Raw genomic sequence first — 20992 nt, 5'->3', positions numbered from 1 at the left:
TTGTGCTGAATCACTTCAGCATAGAATTAGTAACAACAGAACTGAAAATATGATTAATTTTATTACCTATCTCTACATTTCGAGTGTTTTTTAAAACGATACGACCAATGATAATGGCAAAATTCTCGCTATAGCTAGATTTATGTTTCCGTTAGTCAAACCAAGCGCCGCTGGCACTAAATTGAGGTGAATGTATACATAAATTCTGCCTTCCACCACAAAAACCGGTTTTAAATTACGCACGATGACATGTCGAACCCTACAGATTTCCAGCGTTTCCCACGTAGAAGCGCTGTGTTCGACGTTGTGCGGCAACTAATACCGAGGAGGCGGGTTGCGATCGCCTCTTAACTCTCCGGCCAGTTCCTCGGAAGGAGTGGCATCGGTATTATGCCAACTAGACGAAGCGGGAGAGCACTTGGAAAGAAATCCGAGAAAACGCGGAAAACACAGCTGTCGTTGTCGTAATGTGGAAACGGAGTGATTAATCTGAGATCCAAAAGGGCACGATCTTCGGCTTTCGGGCCGTGGGTTGTTTTAAACCGTTTGCGAATCGCCGTGGTTTAAGTATACCGTGCATGGCGAAATGAAACTATGCATAACCTGCGCCGAAGCAACTGTGGTGCAACACGGGCCATAGATGATAGGGGAGAACTACGGCTACGGAGCAGGCGAATAGACGTCCAGCTGTTAGGTAGGGATGTTAAACCTTAATTTTTCTTCCTTGTATATCTACATACATACTCTGCGAACCACTGTGATGTGCGTGGCAGAGGGTACTTAACACTGTACTAAGTGTTGGGTGTTCCTTCCCGTCAGAATGTCACATACATAGCGGGAAGAGTGACTGCTTACACGCCCCCGTGTACGCCGTAATTACTCTCATCTTGTCTTCATGGTTCCTGCGGGAGTGGTGCGTGGGGGCTGAGGCAAGTTTCTTCTTCATTTAAACCTGGCTGTTTAAAGTTCGGAAGTAAATTTTCGTGGGATAATTGGCGTCTATCATTAAGTGTCTGACAGTTCAGGTTTTTCAGGATTTCCGTGCCACTTTCCTGTGAGTCAAATGAACCTGTATCCGTCTGTGCTGCCCTTCTTCATACATGTTCATAACCCACTTCTCTGATATTAGGTACGCTTCTGTGGTCTACAGTGAGAAAACAATATTTCGCACGAAATTTTTCTCCTGCATCCTTCCAGTAGTTATTTCCTCTGATAGTAACGTTCCAATACACCATTTACCGTCATTAACCATTATCAAAGTTATTCAGGCTATTTCGGGAGTCACAGATGTCCCTAGATTATATAAAACATCTATTAATATTGTTTCCTGCTACTGTTGAAGCTTCTCGTCAAGGTTATTCGAATGAAGAGCACTGGTCATCCGACAGTAGGTCTTTGTGGATTCGAGTCCATCGTGCTCAGTAGCGGCGCGTCCTTCCTCGCTGTAGATGTGAGCTGGGGACGCGTCGGCGAGATGGGAGCAGCGACAGCTATATAGCAGCTGATACGAAATCAACGCGCGTCTCAGGCGAGACAGAAGAAAGGCAGAACCGGATCCTGGTGCAGGCAGCGGCTGGCTATATATGGTGGGTGGCCGCAGCAAACAGCTTGCACGCCGGCGGCTCGGCCACAACCAGACTGCCTCTTATTAGCGTTACCCTGCGGCTGGCGGTAAAACTAGTCATGCAGTCTTAACCTGGGGGGGGGGGGGGGGAAGGGGGTTCAGACAACTACTACTTCGACGTACGCCACCAGCGAAGTGGCGCAAAGCGCATTAGCGAAAGTACTGTACTAAAATCAACCAAGAGCTGTCATCGTCATTTGAATTTCCCGCGCCGTGTCTGCATCATTCTAATCGTGATCCAGGCCAGGTCCTTGAAACAAGACCATAGCTCAATCACTACGCATCCTTTCTCATCTGAACTAGGGCTCCAACTCGAAAGACCTCAACGTTGAAGACGTATTTGACGCCAACGTGTGACCGTTATGCCATCTGTGCAGTTGAAACCCATTACGCTGCCAAAAAGACACGAACCTTTGTCGATTAGTTTACTAAATGGCGGCAGTTTTTGTGGAGGAGTGGCTGGTTTGAATCCGTATGGTGGAAAAAACTCCACCGGTTGGAAAGGGACGTGTGACTCCCGATCAGCCGCTTCAGCGCTGAAGTCGAACTGATGAAACAGTGCAATACGCTTCTGACAGTGATGAAGATCTTTCCACCCGATTCGTGTTGAACTAGGGTTTAAGGCAACGTCAGTTTTACAGCTTTACTTCTGTGACGCCTATTATAAACAACACAAACACAACCGTATTCTTTTCAGTGACTCGTCGTCTGCATCCACGTTCACAAAAAATTGAGGGAAGAAAACACTGACTGAAGATTTTACATAATGTGTACTGTATACATCAGACAACGTAGAGCAAATTCTATACCGAGAAATCATGCAGTAAATTTTCGTAAAATAAAAGAATGAGTGCTTCAAAACGCCACGATGGAGAGGGAGAGCCTGTATTAAAATCAATGACGCTGTAGTTTGTAAATGTATCCGCCTTCTATACGTGACGAAAATACAGCCAGATGACTAATTTTATTACATATATTCCACAGTTTCTGTTTGCCACGTTAAAACGGCAAGAGATACAAATAATGGATAAGGAGAAAGAAAAGACAAAAAATAACAACTGATGTAATCATTACAATAATGTCAGCCCATTAACATTTTCATATTTTAATAGTTACGTCAACTAGGAGTAATGGTACATTAACAAATGACAGCAGCATAGAACCAATCTAAAAGTACGAGTTAATTAGGCTGAAGAAGAGTGAGGAAGACTAGTTAAAAGTTATTAAAGAGATAATGAGAGAGAATGAAATGGAAGTAAAAGAAAAAACGAAAGAGGACGAAACGGGAATGAAAAAAACCGAGACAAATATTAGCAACAGTACAGATGCTAGTTCGCGGCTTGTTGGGATAAACACAGCTGGGATATGCCGATTTCTCTGCCTCGTGATGACTGGGTGTTATGTGATGTCCTTAGGTTTAAGTAGTTCTACGTTCTAGGGGACTGATGACCATAGATGTTAAGTCCAATAGTGCTCAGAGCCATTTGAACCATTTGATATGCCGATAGGGAAGACTCGTCAATTGTAATAGGTGAACATTTGCCGAATATTCTGTCGGTACGTAGAAGAACATAGACATTAAAAACTGAAAAACTGAGTGCTGATGTTCTACAATGATATTTATTTTATACTCTGTTGTGAATTGTCGCTTTCTAGGCCATGCTTATACAACTTAAGGCTAAACAGATAAACATCACAGAGGGTTTACAACTGTACAAATATTGTTTTTCCAAAGTTATGTCACCTTTTACAACTACATATCTAAATAAAAACTCAAGCATATTAAATACATGGAGAAGACATGAGCATTGTACTTAAAGATCAGAAGTATAATCTTTTGGGGGGGGGGGGGACATTTACTCTATTTACAAAAAGCATATTACCTTACGGTGACGAAATTTTAACTGGCTGCTGTTACTTTGGCTAGAGTGATTGAAGAAACGGTATTTGATCGCCGTGGATTGAGTCTGGCAATCAGTGAACACAAATCACGTACTCCTGAATTAGTACTGAAGGATCAAATACAGTTCCATTATTCACCCTTCCTAAAATAATAGCCCCAGTTAAAATTTGTTCACCTTAGGATAACATGTTTTTCGTGAACAGTATAACTGTTCCCCATCCACAGTTCTTCCTCCCCTCTGCCTCCCTTATTTTTTAGCCTTTTCAACACATTCACTAATTATTTTGTCTATACAACACAGCAGTCTGTGCTACTATTCACTTTTGTACTGCCTTTGGCCTGTAAATGCTTATACTTCTAATGTTGAAGTATAATGTTCATAGCTGCTTTCCATATTTATTCAATTTGTGCTTTTTTTGTATGCATACAGAGCCGTAGCTTTGGAAAAGCGATCCTTATACAACTAGAAACTGCGTATTTAAATATATAACATTTGCCACTGGTACTCCAACAATGTCGAATTCTGTTGGTTTGGTTAGTGTTGTTTAACGTCCCGTCGACAACGAGGTCATTAGAGACGGAGCGCTAGCTCGGGTGAGGGAAGGATGGGGAAGGAAATCGGCCGTGCCCTTTCAAAGGTACCATCCCGGCATTTGCCTGAAGCGATTTAGGGAAATCACGGAAAACCTAAATCAGGATGGCCGGAGACGGGATTGAACCGTCGTCCTCCCGAATGCGAGTCCAGTGTGCTAACCACTGCGCCACCTCGCTAGGTGTGTGTGTGGGACTTTAGTTTTTGTACACGTATGTGTATATACGCGCGCGCGCGCGCGCGCGCGCGCGCGCGCGCGCGCGCGCGCGCGCGCGCGCGCGCGCGCGCGCGTGTGTGTGTGTGTGTGTGTGTGTGTGTGTGTGTGTGTGTGTGTGTGTGTGTGTGTGTGTGACTTTAGTTTTTATATATATATATATATATATATATATATATATAGGGTGAGTCACCTAACGTTACCGCTGGATATATTTCGTAAACCACATCAAATACTGACGAACCGATTCCACAGACCGAACGTGAGGAGAGGGGCTGGTGTAATTGTTTAATACAAACCATACAAAAATGCACGGAAATATGTTTTTTAACACAAACCTACGTTTTTTTAAATGGAACCACGTTAGTTTTGTTAACACATCTGAACATATAAACAAATACGTAATCAGTGCCGTTTGTTGCATTGTAAAATGTTAATTACATCCGGAGATATTGTAACCTAAAGTTGACGCTTGTGTACCATTCCTCCGCTGTTCGCTCGTGTGTATCGGAGAGCACTGCAACATACATTGCGTTTCTACAGAATGATCTGCCAACGTTGCTCGCAAATGTCTCACTGGAAACGCGTCGACGTATGTGGTATCAGCATGATGGTGCATCTGCACATTCCGCAATTAACACTAGGCTGACCCTTGACAGGATGTTCGACGGGCGTTCCATAGGACGTGGAGGACGCATAAATTGGCCAGCCCGTTCTCCTGATCTTACACCTCTGGACTTCTTTCTGTGGGGTACGTTAAAGGAGAATGTGTACCGTGATGTGCCTACAACCCCAGAGGATATGAAACAATGTATTGTGGCAGCCTGCGGCGACATTACACCAGATGTACTGCGGCGTGTACGACATTCATTACGCCAGAGATTGCAATTGTGTGCAGCAAATGATGGCCATCACAATGAACATCTATTGGCCTGACATGTCGGGACACACTCTATTCCACTCCGTAATTGAAAACGGAAACCACGTGTGTACGTGTACCTCACCCCTCATGGTAATGCACATGTGCGTCAGTGAAAAGGACCAATAAAAAGGTGTTAGCATGTGGACGTAATGTGCTGTTACAGTCTCTTCTGTACCTAAGGTCCATCACCGTTCCCTGTGGATCCCTACGTAATTCGGTGCTCTCCGATACACACGATCGAACAGCGGAGGAGTGGTACTCAAGCGTCAACTTTAGGTTACAATATCTCCGGATGTAATTAACATTTTACAATGCAACAAACGGCACTGATTACGTATTTGTTTATATGTTCAGATGTGCTAACAAAACTAACGTGGTTCCATTTAAAAAAACGTAGGTTTGTGTTAAAAAACATACTTCCGTGCATTTTTGTATGATTTGTATTAAACAATTACACTAGCCCCTCTCCTCACGTTCGGTCTGTGGAATCGGTTCGTCAGTATTTGATGTGGTTTACGAAATACATCCAGCGGTAACGTTAGGTGACTCACCCTGTATATATATATATATATATATATATATATATATATATATATATATATATATATAAAAACTAAAGTTTCATTGAAGAAGCGCAGATTATGCTAATGAGGTCCACTTCACAGAGTCCATCAGTGTGAATAATTAAGTTTTGTAAGTCGTCCAAAACTTGAAAAAAAAAAAAAAAAAAAAACAAACACGTAGGATCATATTTGAATTCAGCCAATCAACTCTTAAAAGTTTCAAATAACGGAACAGATGCTTTGTACACCTTCAGAAACTTTCATGACTAGCGTTGAATCGATCACAACATTTATTCATACGACACAGCATCCTAATTTATCCACTTGAACGAGTAGTCATCTACAACACACCACCACCATCGACTGCTATATACTTCAAAGCATACAGCTGCGTCACTAATATCGCGCAGATCTCTTTCTTTTCTGCTGTTGTTGCGTTTTATCTACGGGGTAGTTGGTACAACGGTATTAACATATCTAATCAAAATTTTTACAAACGACAGAAGTCACATTATCTCGAGGTACCTGCGATCGACTTGTATCAGTTAGCACTGTCATGGTTATAGAATGCAAAGCACTAGCGTTGAAAAAACACAAATACAGACTGCTCTGATATGGTCATCACTTTTTACAGTTGAAGGACCTATTGCATGTCACTGAACTATGTCCGTCAACTAACGTATGAGGAAAAATAAACTAGGGTCACCTCAAAGGTAAAATTTAGTTATAATAGAATCACTATCAGGACAAATTACATTTTGGGATATGGAAAGCTCTCACCAGGCAAATAGCAGGAGAAATTTGGTTTAAAAAGGATCTGGAAGTCCTCTAGGACTGAAATGAGTGTGGAGAACATGGAGAAAAGCGGGGTGCACAAAATCTGCTGCCTTGTAAGATGAAATAAACGATGTGAAAAATCGCTTCTATGTAACAAAAAGGTAATTAATATTCCTGAATACGTAAGAAGTTGCGTGTACATATGGAAGTCTTTATGTGGAATATACCTTTTCTAGCTAAATTGTGATCAGTATTTACCTATCACGTACAACCTATACAGTACCGGTTTCGAACACACACTAAACTGAAAACAGCCAGAGCCAGTAATGAATAACTCTGAAGATAAATAAAACTTAATTACGTTTCAAAATATGTAGGTTACTTTAATACCTTGCAGGATTATTATAAACGGAAGATTAATTGAAAAATATCACACTTCAAATGGAAACAAAGCAATAAAAAGAAACGAAAATTTTGAACTTGAAAGAGCTGCCATTTTTCGCTTCACGCTTTTCTTTCATTGAGTTATCTGCTCTGGACATCTATAGTTAGTGAACAGAGCTGTGCTTTGTTAATTATTTACACTGATGGATTCTGTGAAGTGGACCTCATTAGCATAATCTGCACTTCTTCAATGAAACACCTATTTGTAATGCGAACGAGATGGAATCACAATCTGATTCGCGGTGCGATAGCAGTGGACACTGTTATATAATCAAGTCAACATTAGCATCGGTAATCCCTCTGCATGATTCGAGAAGGCTCAAACAAATGTCGACGATGTCACCACACGCCAATTTCTGTTTATTTCCGCCAAGTCAATACCTTTGAACAGATGGTATGTCGCTAGTGACGCGATTAATTTTCAAACAATGAAACAACGTCAACCACAGGTCAATTAAGACAACAACGAATTAAACACCACTTCCTTGTCGTATAGTTTCAGATACTGCGTCATAAGAACTAAGTCTTGAAATCGTTTACTTTTTCTAACTAGACACAACCTTTATGTTAGAGATGGAATTCCGCATAATAATACTCCTCTGAGTAAAACAGTGTTCAACAGCAATGGTGATAATTAAAATTGGAACACCAGGAGAGATGACAAATGAAGGTACACTGCCTGACCAAAAAAGTGAAGCACAAACAAGCGAGGAGCACCAAGAAGGGCGGAGGAAACGAAATGAAACTTCTCGGTGGAGAGGATATGTGATGTCATTGCAGCGATTACAGTATCGAGTTAAATTAACAAAGAACTTGGCACTATGATCCCACTTATTCATATGAAGTTGCACCTTCTCTGGCCAGAATGCATGCACTTGCTCGTATTTGGTTCGGAAGGGCGTATCCTTCCTTGAGACAATCTAGCTTATAAATATTATGACTGGTGCTGATATCCTGGATACTCGCAATGGACGACTGAGCTGGTTCCACAAATGTTCTATCAGGGATAGATAGATCTGGGGAACATGCTCGCCACGGGGTTACTTCATCACATAAGCACTTCGCGTAGATACGTACCGTGTGAACGAGCAATGTCCTATAGCGAAATGGCACCCCGATGCTTTCTCATCAGAGGTAACGCAGTTGATGGTTGGAGTGCTGCCACATTTCTGCGTATCCAGTAATGCTGGCAACTGATGGGTTATGCGTGGGGATCATCTCAACCTGTACCGGATCAAAAACAGCCTGAAGATGATGCAATGAAGCGTAGAAACTGGCAGCAACAAAATAAATTAAAATCATAAGGACGGCTGTAGGTGTTTTTATTTTTTGTCACGATAGAAAAGCATCTGGTCACCCTATACCACTAACTTTTTTAAATCCAGATTAACAAGTCGATTCCGTGAAGAGAAGGGAAAAGGCCAGGGCAAAGAAGATCTAAATGCTGCGAAAAGTGGCAACTGACCCAGAAATATAAAAAGTGGGAGGTCCTGTACATGAGTATTAAAAATCGTTAAATTTCGGTTAAACGACGAATCATACAAATTTAAAAATGTTGGTTCAGCTAAATATCTAGAGATTATAATTACGAACAACTTAAATTGGAACCATAACATTGAAAATGCTGTTGGGAAGGTGCACCAAAGACTGCATTCTATTGGCAGAATACTTAGAAGGTGGAAAAAATCTACTAAAGAGCCCGCCTTCATTACCATGGTCCGCCCCGCCCTATCCTGGCGTACTAGTGCGAGGCATGGGATCAGGATGGCTCCCAATCGCTGTCGATATCTCACAGGTTTCATGCGCCATGGGCCATCACCTTTATTAATGTAAAGCAGACGCACGCACACAAGAGCGTTTGGAGCCCCATGAGACATCACGCTAAACAGTGGAACACAGCATCTAGCCTTGATAATGATCTCAAAGAGAGTCTATAAGCTTATTCAGGTATGGTATATTCACCTGAAACCACTTGATGATGATTAAATCCAGTAGAGCTATCCAACTGAGGCCGTGTTAAATGCTACATTTCAACCACTATTCCGGAAAGTCCCACATATTTTCTTTGGGATTAAGATCAAGTGACTTAGCGGGCTAGTTGAGGTGATTACAGGGTGTATGAGTGTTTATCAAAACAGCAACGTACGCGTGCAACCCTTGAACGAAGCTGATACCATCTCGAAAGATTTGAATGTCCACAGCAGACGCGCCATCAAGATGTGGAAGAGAGGGCAACGCTTGATCACCGAACATGTAACGGAGGTTCTGAGCTATGTTCATGAAGACATGAATGAGTGGATCGAAGTCATGATACGAAAAACAGACACAAAACATCAGTGAAACACCTCCGGCCAGCGATGAACTCTACGTCTCTCATCATTTGGTCAGAGGCAAAATCGAGACTCGTACAACAAGCCACCAGTCAGCTATTGTCCAGTTACTATGTTTTTTGCCCCATTGCAGAATACGGAGCTTTATGTGTCTTGTGATAATGGCCATTTCGGAGTTACCCACTCCATTTGTCAAACTGCACGCAGCTCCCTTAGCAATGTTCGCTCAGAAACTGGTTCCTGCATTCACTGACAGAAGCAACCCCTAACGAGTTCGAAACCGATTTTCATCGCCAAGGCGCGAAATTCGTCTCCTGTCTCTGTCTGCTACGATTTCTTACGACCGTTGTTCTTGCGCCGTGTTACATAGTTGCATGTGGTACACCATTCCTTGTAGACACATTGTACAGTCTGCGATAAACACCAACAAACCGGGTAACTGAATTTACCGCATCGTCATAGGCGCTTCCTAACACGATGCATCCTTCCTCCGATTCTGCAGATCCCTATGTCGCCCCGTCTTACAGTGCAAGTGACCGGCACATGTTATTTGACGGCCGTGGCTTGCATCAACGGTGAAGGGTGCCGTGTCCCACTGGTACAAGGTCTTCAACATCCACAACGCTCCAAAGCGACCTGTGTGCGCTTTTGAGGCGACTAATATTTTGTCCAGAGGCCATGTTGACGTATTCATCATTGATTATTTACATCTCCACTGCTGGAAGCGGTTTAAGAAATTTGTCGTGTGTAGTGTCGACACGATTGCAAAAAGGAGCCTGCAACAACTGACAGATATTTAGGTTACTATTTACCTACCCTGTATCCAATAAAAGCATCTATTAATTGTAAATGTTCGGTCAGATGTTCCTAGAATATACACACCTGGAAATTGAAATAAGAACACCGTGAATTCATTGTCCCAGGAAGGGGAAACTTTATTGACACATTCCTGGGGTCAGATACATCACATGATCACACTGACAGAACCACAGGCACATAGACACAGGCAACAGAGCATGCACAATGTCGGCACTAGTACAGTGTATATCCACCTTTCGCAGCAATGCAGGCTGCTATTCTCCCATGGAGACGCTCGTAGAGATGCTGGATGTAGTCCTGTGGAACGGCTTGCCATGCCATTTCCACCTGGCGCCTCAGTTAGACCAGCGTTCGTGCTGGACGTGCAGACCGCGTGAGACGACGCTTCACCCAGTCCCAAACATGCTCAATGGGGGACAGATCCGGAGATCTTGCTGGCCAGGGTAGTTGACTTACACCTTCCAGAGCACGTTGGGTGGCACGGGATACATGCGGACGTGCATTGTCCTGTTGGAACAGCAAGTTCCCTTGCCGGTCTAGGAATGGTAGAACGATGGGTTCGATGACGGTTTGGATGTACCGTGCACTATTCAGTGTCCCCTCGACGATCACCAGTGGTGTACTGCCAGTGTAGGAGATCGCTCCCCACACCATGATGCCGGGTGTTGGCCCTGTGTGCCTCGGTCGTATGCAGTCCTGATTGTGGCGCCCACCTGCACGGCGCCAAACACGCATACGACCATCATTGGCACCAAGGCAGAAGCGACTCTCATCGCTGAAGACGACACGTCTCCATTCGTCCCTCCATTAACGCCTGTCGCGACACCACTGGAGGCGGGCTGCACGATGTTAGAGCGTGAGCGGAAGACGGCCTAACGGTGTGCGGGACCGCAGCCCAGCTTCATGGAAACGATTGGATGGTCCTCGCCGATACCCCAGGAGCAACAGTGTCCCTAATTTGCTGGGAAGTGGCGGTGCGGTCCCCTACGGCACTGCGTAGGATCCTACGGTCTTGGCGTGCATCCGTGCGTCGCTGCGGTCCGGTCCCAGGTCGACGGGCACGTGCACCTTCCGCCGACCACTGGCGACAACATCGATGTACTGTGGAGACCTCACGCCCCACGTGTTGAGCAATTCGGCGGTACGTCCACCCGGCCTCCCGCATGCCCACTATACGCCCTCGCTCAAAGTCCGTCAACTGCACATACGGTTCACGCCCACGCTGTCGCGGCATGCTACCAGTGTTAAAGACTGCGATGGAGCTCCGTATGCCACGGCAAACTGGCTGACACTGACGGCGGCGGTGCACAAATGCTGCGCAGCTAGCGCCATTCGACGGCCAACACCGCGGTTCCTGGTGTGTCCGCTGTGCCGTGCATGTGATCATTGCTTGTAAAGCCCTCTCGCAGTGTCCGGAGCAAGTATGGTGGGTCTGACACACCGGTGTCAATGTGTTCTTTTTTCCATTTCCAGGAGAGTAATATTTCGTCCTCTGCTCCCAGATACGTATTTCCACTTGTTCTATGTGAAAAAAACATAAGATAACCAAAAACGTCTATGTTACTACACCGACGGAAAAAAATCGCAACACAAAAAGAATCAATGTATAGTGATGAAATTTCGGGAATACATTTGTCTAGTTAACATATTTAAGTGATTAACATTGCAAGATCATTGGTTAATGTACGCGCGAGATAAGCCATTGAAAATGTGAAATGATGGTATATTAATAATCGGTGTAACCGCCAGAATGTAGAATGCAAGCATGCAAACGTGCGTGCATTGTGTAGTACATGCGCCGGAAGTCAGTTTGTGGGCTGGAGTTTAATGCCTGTTGCACTTGGTAGGTCAATACAGTATTGGATGACGCTGGAGTCGTCGTCGCATGATGTCCCATACGTCTCGATTGGAGACAGAACTGGTGATCGAGCAAGCCAAGGCTATATGTCAACACAATGTAGATCACGTTGTTTTATATCAGCGGTATGTGGGCGAGTGTCATCCTTTTGGAAAACACTCCCTGGAATGATGTTCACGAATAGCAGCACAACAGGTCGAATCACCAGACTGGCGTACAAATTTTCAGTTATGGTGCGTGGGCTAACCACGAGAAAGCTCCTGTTCTCAGACAAAATCGCAACCCAAACCGTAACTCCAGGTGTACGTCCAGCGAGTCTAGCACGCAGACAGTTTGGTTGTAGGCCGCTAGCTAGTCACCTTCTGACCAACACACGGCCATTACTGGCACCGAGGTAGAACCACCTTTCATCAGAAAACACAACAGACCTCCACCCTGACCTCCAATGAGCCCTCGCTTGACACCGCTGAAGCCGCAAATGGCGGTGGTTTGCGGACAGTGGAAAGCACGCTACAGGGCGTCAGGCTCGGAGCTGTCCTTGAAATAACTGATCTGTTAACAGTTCGTTGTCACTGTGGTGCCTGTTGCTGCTGCAGATGCAGAACGATGCACCAGAGCCAAACGCCGAACACGATGGTCTTCCCGCTCGGTAGTACCACGTGACCGTCCGCAGCCCGGTCTTCTTGCGACCGTACATTCTCGTGAATCATGTACAGCGGCTAGATTCTTGCCACGTCTTTCTGCAGTATCGCAGAGGGAACATCCAGCTTCTAGTAGCCCTATTACACGACCTCGTTCAAACTCAGTGAGGTGTAGATAATGGCGTCTTTATCGCCTTAAAGGCATTCTTGACTGACTTCAACTCGCCACGTCAACTCTCAAAGGTAACTAACTCTCACGACCGTTACAGCGCGTATTTAAAGCAAACTTGATTTGCATCCTCATAGTGGCGCTACTGGCGCCATTCTGATGCGACCAGCGGGAAATTGAATTATCATCATCTTCCAAATGTAGAGACATACCTTCCAACTTTCGTTTATGTCATTCAAATCCTTCTTGGCGTTGCAATTTTTTTTCTGTCCTTGTATTTTCTAATAAGTTCGCCCGATGATGAACGTGTAACTCTGAACCGCGTACTCTAACTATACATAAAATGACTGGCAACAGATAATTGAGTATTTCAATTGATATTCACCAGTGAAGGTTAGGGCTAACGTAAACCGTCCGCCTTCACAGTTACTTACAGGGTGTCCAGAAAAGGGCTCCCTGATTTCAAAATTAAATATCTCGAATACAAAGATCGATAGAGGAATGCAATAAACGGTATGTTTATTGTGAAAACTGTAAGTAGTTTATACAGCAGTTTGAAATAATAGTTACAAAAACTGCTACCAGATGGCGCTGTACGCTGTACAGCTCATATCAGCATACATAAGTGAAATAATCGTATGAAAACAATCTTTGCAAACAATCACATCACAATGTTTTCAAAATGTTCACCATTGGCACTACAGAGGTGGCGCAAACGAAGAATGAAATTCGCCATCACATTTCGTAGTGTCTCAACCGAAATGGATTCACATGCCACAGAGATCGCCGATTCAAGCTCGTCCAGCATGGCGGGATGCTTCGGGTGAACCATGTCTTTCACTATGCCCCACAAAAAAAAGTCGCTGGGAGTCAAATCCGGCGAATATGGAGGCCAATCCATGCCTGCACCAGTAAATTTGGGATATTCCAAAGCAATGACTCGATTCCCGAAGTATTCCTCAAGAAAGCGAAACACTTGTTCGATCCGATGTGGTCGGGCTCCATCTTGCATAAACCATTCAGTGCCTGGTCGATCCTCTAACGCTTGCTGTGTGGCGACAAATTGTTCCAAAATTGCAACGTAACGTGCACCAGTGACCGTTTCTCGAATGAAAAAAGGGCCAGTAATGCCTCTGCTGCATACTGCAGCCCACTCAGTAACTTTAGGAGAATACAGGGGTTTCGCTTCACACCAATATGGCTTTTCGGAACCCCAAAATCGCCAGTTCTGCTTATTCATGTATCCATTCAGGTGGAAGTGTGCTTCATCTGTAAACCAGATGCAGCCAACATAAAATCCTTCACTATCAATCATTGTGAGCATCTGACTAGCAAAGGCAACCCTTTGTTGCACAGCTCGTACGGATATGGCCTGGTGCGTTTGAATTTTGAACGGAAACATGTGTAGGCTCTTTCTCAGTATTTTCTGCGTGCTGGAACGCTTCAAACCAGTCTCAGATGCAATTCTACGGACGGATGACATTGGATTTCGCTGAATAATTCCAGAAACTGTGGCGATATTTTCAGGCGTAACTGCGGTTTGCTTGCGGCCAACATGCCCCACTAGATCATCAGTTGCGCTGCCTGTTCGTTGAAATTTTGCGAAGAGCGTACGAATGGTTTTCGCATCGGGTCCTTTTGGAACATTAAATCGTGCTTGAAAACTTCGCCTTGTTGCCGTAGGACTCTCTTCTAACCTGTGGTACTCTAGCACCAGAAAAACGCGTTGTTCAATGGAGTACATGGTTTTAATCTCTTCCTTCGGTACGCTAACCTCCTTTCACGTTTCAATAGTGGAACTGGTCGCTCTGGGCTTCGGATCACTATTTATACTAGGCATTACGTATGGCGATTACAGCGCCATCTGTTAGCAGCTTTTGTAACTATTATTTCGAACTGTTGTATAAACTTCTTACGGCTTTCACAATAAACATACCGTTTACTGCATCCCTCTATCGATCTTTGTTTTCGAGATATTTATTTTGGAATAAGGGAGTCCTTTTCTGGACACCCTGTAGATTCCTTTCGGTTCAAATAAGCGTGATGCTACCGATTGTAGATCGATCCTGCTCCCAAATCTGCGTCTCCATTGGTATGGGAGCAGCGCTGCATCCCAACACCAGAGGGGAGGAGCAAACGAATTAGCTGGGCGGGGGAAGGAATGCGAAGCAGGCGAGCTGATATCTACCTGGGAATCGATGCGGAGCCACGAGGAAGGCGGTGGCGCGCTGTATCGGGAAATGCCAATTACCGCCCGACTGCAGGCAGCTCGCACGCGCACTGCCCGCGCAAATCAAGCGGCTATCCTCTCTGGTCGTTTCCCGACGTTACATTAACAGCCGAGGTATCTCTGTCTCCACAACAGGCTGTCAGGGAGGAACGAAGAAATGTTTTCGTTTGACGCCGCGACGTCATTATGCTTATTAGAAGTGGGGAAAGCTCAGTTGCCGAGGATCGGTAAAGATACGGTCCGTAGCACTAGCGAAGGAATCTTCGCACTTTTCGCCCGAAGCACCCGAAACACATAAAGCAATTTGAAGCTCGCTGGTCAGATACTGTAATCACTTCCGTAGTTCCACTTCCAGCACAACAATCGGTGTGCCGGGTTGTGCTTGTTTTCCTATATCAACAATAGTCAGTAACACGTTCCATATATTTTTCCCCAAATCATCCACATAGGATAAACATAATTTTAATAATTTTTACCACTTTTTTTTTATTAGGTCGCTTTCTGGTCAATCGGTCAGTTCGGTACAAATTTTGCAGTTTATCTTAAACTAACTTACTGATAAGCTAGACATGTGAAATTTTAAACATAGCGTACAACTGGATGACAATGGAATATTAACTCGCTGCCGGCCGTTGTGGCCGAGCGGTTCTAGGCGCTTCAGTTGTAACAGCGCGACAGCTACGGTCGCAGGTTCGAATTCTGCTTCGGGCATGGCTGTGTGTGATGTCCTTAGGTTAGTTAGGTTTAAGTAGTTCTAAGTTCTAGGGGACTCATGACCTCAGATGTTAAGTCCCATAGTGCTCAGAACCATTTTATTAACTCACTTGTTTGATGTGTGGCAGAGGATATTTTGTGTACCACTGCCATTTCCTCCTTTTCCTGTTCCACCCGCGAATCGTTCGCGGGAAGAACAATCGCTGGTAAGCCTCCTTGTGAGCTCAGATCTCTCTGATATTTACCTTCCCGACCTATTCGTGGATATACAGAGGCAGAAGCAATATATTTGTTGAGTCAGGTGAAAAGAAACTGAAATAAATCTGAAATTTACCACGCATCTCTGTTCCAATTTCATCAAAATGTTTGAAATCGACTGAAAAAATCCATATATAAGACTATAATGCAGAAAATAAATATTTAAATAAAACGAATTTTAAATATACCGAGTTTTTAATTTGGACTAGAAACTATAAAATAAAATACGTATAAGATTTAAAACGAAAAACATGAGGCTCGAGCAATACACAATTGATGAGTGAATAGTTCACTTCGTTACTATTACACTACTTACTAACTAATGCATGAATAGTTCACACTCTTGGCTTGGGTCCTGGGAGGGGGTGGAGGGTGGGAGGGGGGGGGGGGGGAGATTGGTGGAGTGGAGACAGGAAATCCATCCGCTGGTCACCCTCTGCCACTAACATTGCCAAATCCAGATAACATGCTGATCACGTGAATCCCGGGGATAAGGCCAGGAAACGGTTGAAGAACGACAAAAATGTTTTTATTCCCAGTAAGATTATTAGTGTAACAATCTTCCTCTTTATTTCATGTTCCCTCTTCTGCTAGACTGGAGTTACGCGTCCTGACATATGCGCTATAGGTATAGCTGTCACCAAGCCGAAGGCTGGTTTGAACACCACAGTGCTTCATTAGGAGTGTTCCTATTCGAGGTAGTGTGTCCTATCTTTTCTCCTACATTTAAATCTCGGCGCTTTTCACATTGTCAAGCATTTCCAGGAGGGGAAGAAATGAGAAGGGACAGATAAAAGTATCCTAGGTGTGACGGGGTATCGAACTCGAGACTTATAGGACCACAGTCCAGCATTTTACCACATTTTTTTCATTTTTTTTTTTTGTCTGTTTGTTCGTCGTTTTCCTTCTAAGGGGAGAGCGGTTCTGTGCGGACCACACACGAACGCTGCGACATCAGCAACAGTCCGACGTCTTGGATTCACTATCATCCATCATCGTCCGTTTAGTCCCACCTTGGTCCTATCCGATTGTCATCTGTTCCAAAACATAAAGTACACCTTCGAGGACGCTAGGGCTCCGTCGACGAAGCCAAACACTCTACAGTGACGGTATTTATTGTATTTTATTTTATTTTAAGAAAAGGTCCGCAGTTCGTGGTCTCGCGGACGCGTTCTCGCTCTCGCTTCCCGAGCACGGGGTCCCGGGTTCGATTCCCGGCGGGGTCAGGGATTTTCCCCTACCTCGAGATGATTGGGTGTTTGTGTTGTGCTCATCATTTCATCATCATTCATGAAAGTTGCGAGATTGGACTGAGAAAAGGTTGGGAATTTGTACGGGCGCTGGTAAGTGCGCAGTTGAGCGCACCACAAACCAATCATCATCATCATCATCATAATCATCATCAAAACTCTGGTCTGTCTCGCTGGGAGAAATGTGTTCGTCGCCAGGGCGACTGTGTTGAGAAATAAATATATAAATACGAAGAATAAAGATGTAGAATGTAAGAAAGTTTATTTTATTCATAAAGCTTGAAGAGTACGCTCTCGTAAATGCCCACTCCATCGACAACGCTACGGAAAACTCAGACTAAGCCTCGTTGTTGAACGACGGCTACTCTACTTCAAAAAAGCATGTTTTTAAAACGATGTTGTATGTTGTGAGACAAGAGGAATCAAACAATGCCGAAAAGCGAATACGGTGCGTAGCTAGCGGGTAGGCGAATTAAGTAAACGCCGTGAATCCGTTAACCCGCTGGTGGCCATGTTTGTTCCTGACGGCCAGGGCAACCACGTGCTTGGCCGCTGCTGCAGCCGAGTCGTCTTTGCAACTCATTTCGGCTGTACACAAAGCCACGCAAAACTTGCTTTTTTTCTCTCTCTCTCTCTCTCACACACACACACACACACACACACACACACACACACACACACACACACCTAATCAAATGAGCAGTGTAGTTGCCGTCGTGTTAGACTCTTGAAATTGTATCTGCCTCTAATATTTCAATGAACTCCTGAAATTCATATCGTAACAAGAGTTTACACGGGGACATTATACGGACGAGGGAGTAGCAGAAGGTTACTTTTCTATACGGAGACGCGTGCTTGCTTTCGAGATCTCTTGGCAAGTAGAGTAGCACGGTAAGATAATTGTTTAAATTTGCGATGGAAGATTTTGCAGAAAGAAAAGGATAATGCCCACCGTATGACAGCCCAGATTGCTGCCGGCCGCGGTGGCCGTGCGGTTCTAGGCGCTGCAGTCTGGAACCGCGGGACTACTACGGTCGCAGGTTCGAATGCTGCCTCGGGTATGGATGTGTGTGATGTCCTTAGGTTTGTTAGGTTTAAGTAGTTCTAAGTTCTAGGCGACTGATGACCTAAGATGTTAAGTCACATAGTGCTCAGAGCCATTTGAACCAACCCAGATTGCTTGCAGTTTCACCTCTGTCATAACGTACGCATTTAGTAACGATTAGAAGTCACGCTGGGCTGGCCTGCGAATAAAGCATATTTACCACTCACTTTTGTGGAAAGGAGCGGTAAGGCTTATCAAGTATCGTAACACTATACCACATTTTTTCCTTTTTTTTCATCAGTTACTGTTAAAATTTTGTATGTATGTTCGGAAGTTCCTTAATGCACGTCCGTTACTCTTTTATATTCGTAATTCGCATTCAGTGTGTAATATGTACTACTTGCAACAACGAGAAACAACAATTCGTCCAGTTTATGTTTTTTTTCCCTTGTTCTGTCAACTTCCGGCTGATCATCCTCGGAAGCAACACTACACTTATTTTTTTACTGCACAAGCTACTACAGACGCATAACAATAAAAAAGAAAGGATGCTTCATCGGACTCACCGTCCCTTCAGCATCTAGATCATTAGAAAATAAGTAACAGTTCACACAAATAAAGATGCTGAAAGCAGTCGCCTGAAGTGATTTAGCATAACCACGCGATTTCTGTAGCACTCAGGACAGTCTACAGACGCACGTCCAATGCCTGCACGGCACTTTTTGGCAATATTCGCGCTAAGGTTTGGCAAGCGAGCGAGATGATTTTTTAGAAACACTGTAACACTTGTGTGGCGCGGCATTAGACTTACAAAACGCTTTGTTTATTTTGAGCGTCCGTGAGAATCAGCGCCATTCTGGCGGGCAGTTTGGCTCGAGCAGGACGTTACGGCCTCACCCTGCGACGCACACGCCAAGAATATATTCTTCTGCTCGCAGCCGCCTGCCGACACACTTCGCACCTTCCCTCTCATCTCTAGATCCAGTCAACATCACCAAAGGACAGCTACGTAACAAAACAAATACTTTACGCCCCAGTTTTCTGTCCACATAAGATTTTTTAATTATTCATTAAGCAATAAAACAACTTTATCCGTCATTAACTACGAGCTTTCGACATGATTATCTACTGCAAATCTGAGGATAAGTTTTAGTGAAACTGGCATTATCATTTTGCTATCGATCCAGCTGCACTGGCGTCCAAAATTAAAGCAACTAACTGCTATTTCCACGTCCTGTGTCTAATTTACGATATAATCATACAAACTGTCAACAGATGTCGTTACGATCGTGTTCTGCACGGAAGATGGCATTCCGATCAACGGACAACCACGCCAGCAATGACGTCAGGGCACCTATCAAGCGGGAAAGTGTTTGCAGAGTAGTCCCACATTCACAATCGCTGTGTACACAGTCACAGACGGTGCAGTATGGCACAGAGAACCATGGAACCTGCAGGTCAACAGGGGACTGTTCAAGCTGGTGGAGGCTCTGTGATGGTGTGGGGCGTGTGCAGTTGGAGTGATACGGGACCCCTGATAGGTCTAGATACGACCCTGACAGGTAACACGTACATTAATATCGTGTCTAATCACCTGCGTCCATTTATGTCCATTGTGCATTCCGACGAAGTTTAGCAACTCCAGCAGGACAATCCGACATCCCACACGTCCAGAATTGCTAAAGAGTGACTCCAGGAACACTCTTCTAAGTTCAAACACTTCCGCTTGTCACGAAACTCCGCAGACGTGAACGTTATTGAGCCTATCCGGAATGCCTTGCAACGTGCTGCTAAGTAGAGATCTCCACCCCCTCGTATTCTTCGGATTTATGGTCAGCCCTGCAGGATTGAGGGTGTCAGTTCCTTCCAGCAATACTTGAGACATTATTTGAGTCCATGCCATGCCGTGTTGCGGCACTTCTGCGTGTTCGTGAGGTCCCTACACGATATTAGGCACGTGTACCAGTTTCTTCAGCTCTTCTGTTTAGATACACAACACTCAGTAGGTTTACAGCAACTCAACTTGTTTGACATAAAACGTAATTTCTTACCAGTCTAGTGCACAGCAAGGAAATCTGAATTCTTGTGGCGTTCAAGCAGTACATCCGCTACCTCGCAAACGGATCCTTTGCAGACCCGTATTTACTGGAACAAGTTTGCTTCTATTATCGTGTACTTTCACCCGTGTCAGTTTTCGCTTCTAATTATGGTACACCCCGTATAACAATTATGCACATGGGCATCTCCGGTGCGCCGCACTAATTGGCGTCCCGAGGGGCCTCTGGTATCGCTTGGGCCTTGAACCGGCCCTCAGCGCATCTGTCCAACAACCCTTCTTGAAAGCGACAATGACGAGCATTTTTCTAATCCCCAGATAACCTTCGTTGCTCTAACAACCTAACATAAATTACTATTACAACAAGGAGAGCAGGTACTTTCGTATAATCTCTGTAGAATCTCAGAGGTATCTGATGTGGTCCAAATGCCTTCCCAATATTTACCAGCTTCAGTTGATTTCTGTTCTTCCATCATTTGTTTCACTGTCTGCCATATTGGTCTACGTGCAATGATTGAAAAAAGGAACCGTATTACGACCCCCCGCAGTGAATCAATTTCGGAAGTTCGAATTCACTATTTCC

The 20992-nt window shown here is 44.5% G+C and overlaps 1 protein-coding gene across 1 annotated transcript in view; it reads right to left on the bottom strand.

Annotated features, from left to right (window-relative positions):
- Positions 1-20992, bottom strand: part of LOC124555943 (dystrophin-like) — a 1045948-nt gene that overhangs the window by 943709 nt on the left and 81247 nt on the right. The gene's annotated exons all lie outside the window — the stretch shown is intronic.

This window comes from Schistocerca americana, chromosome X (genome assembly GCF_021461395.2).
Source record: "Schistocerca americana isolate TAMUIC-IGC-003095 chromosome X, iqSchAmer2.1, whole genome shotgun sequence".
NCBI lineage: Eukaryota > Metazoa > Arthropoda > Insecta > Orthoptera > Acrididae > Schistocerca > Schistocerca americana.
Note: the sequence above shows the minus strand (reverse complement) of the source record. Positions and strands in the feature narration are given on the sequence as shown.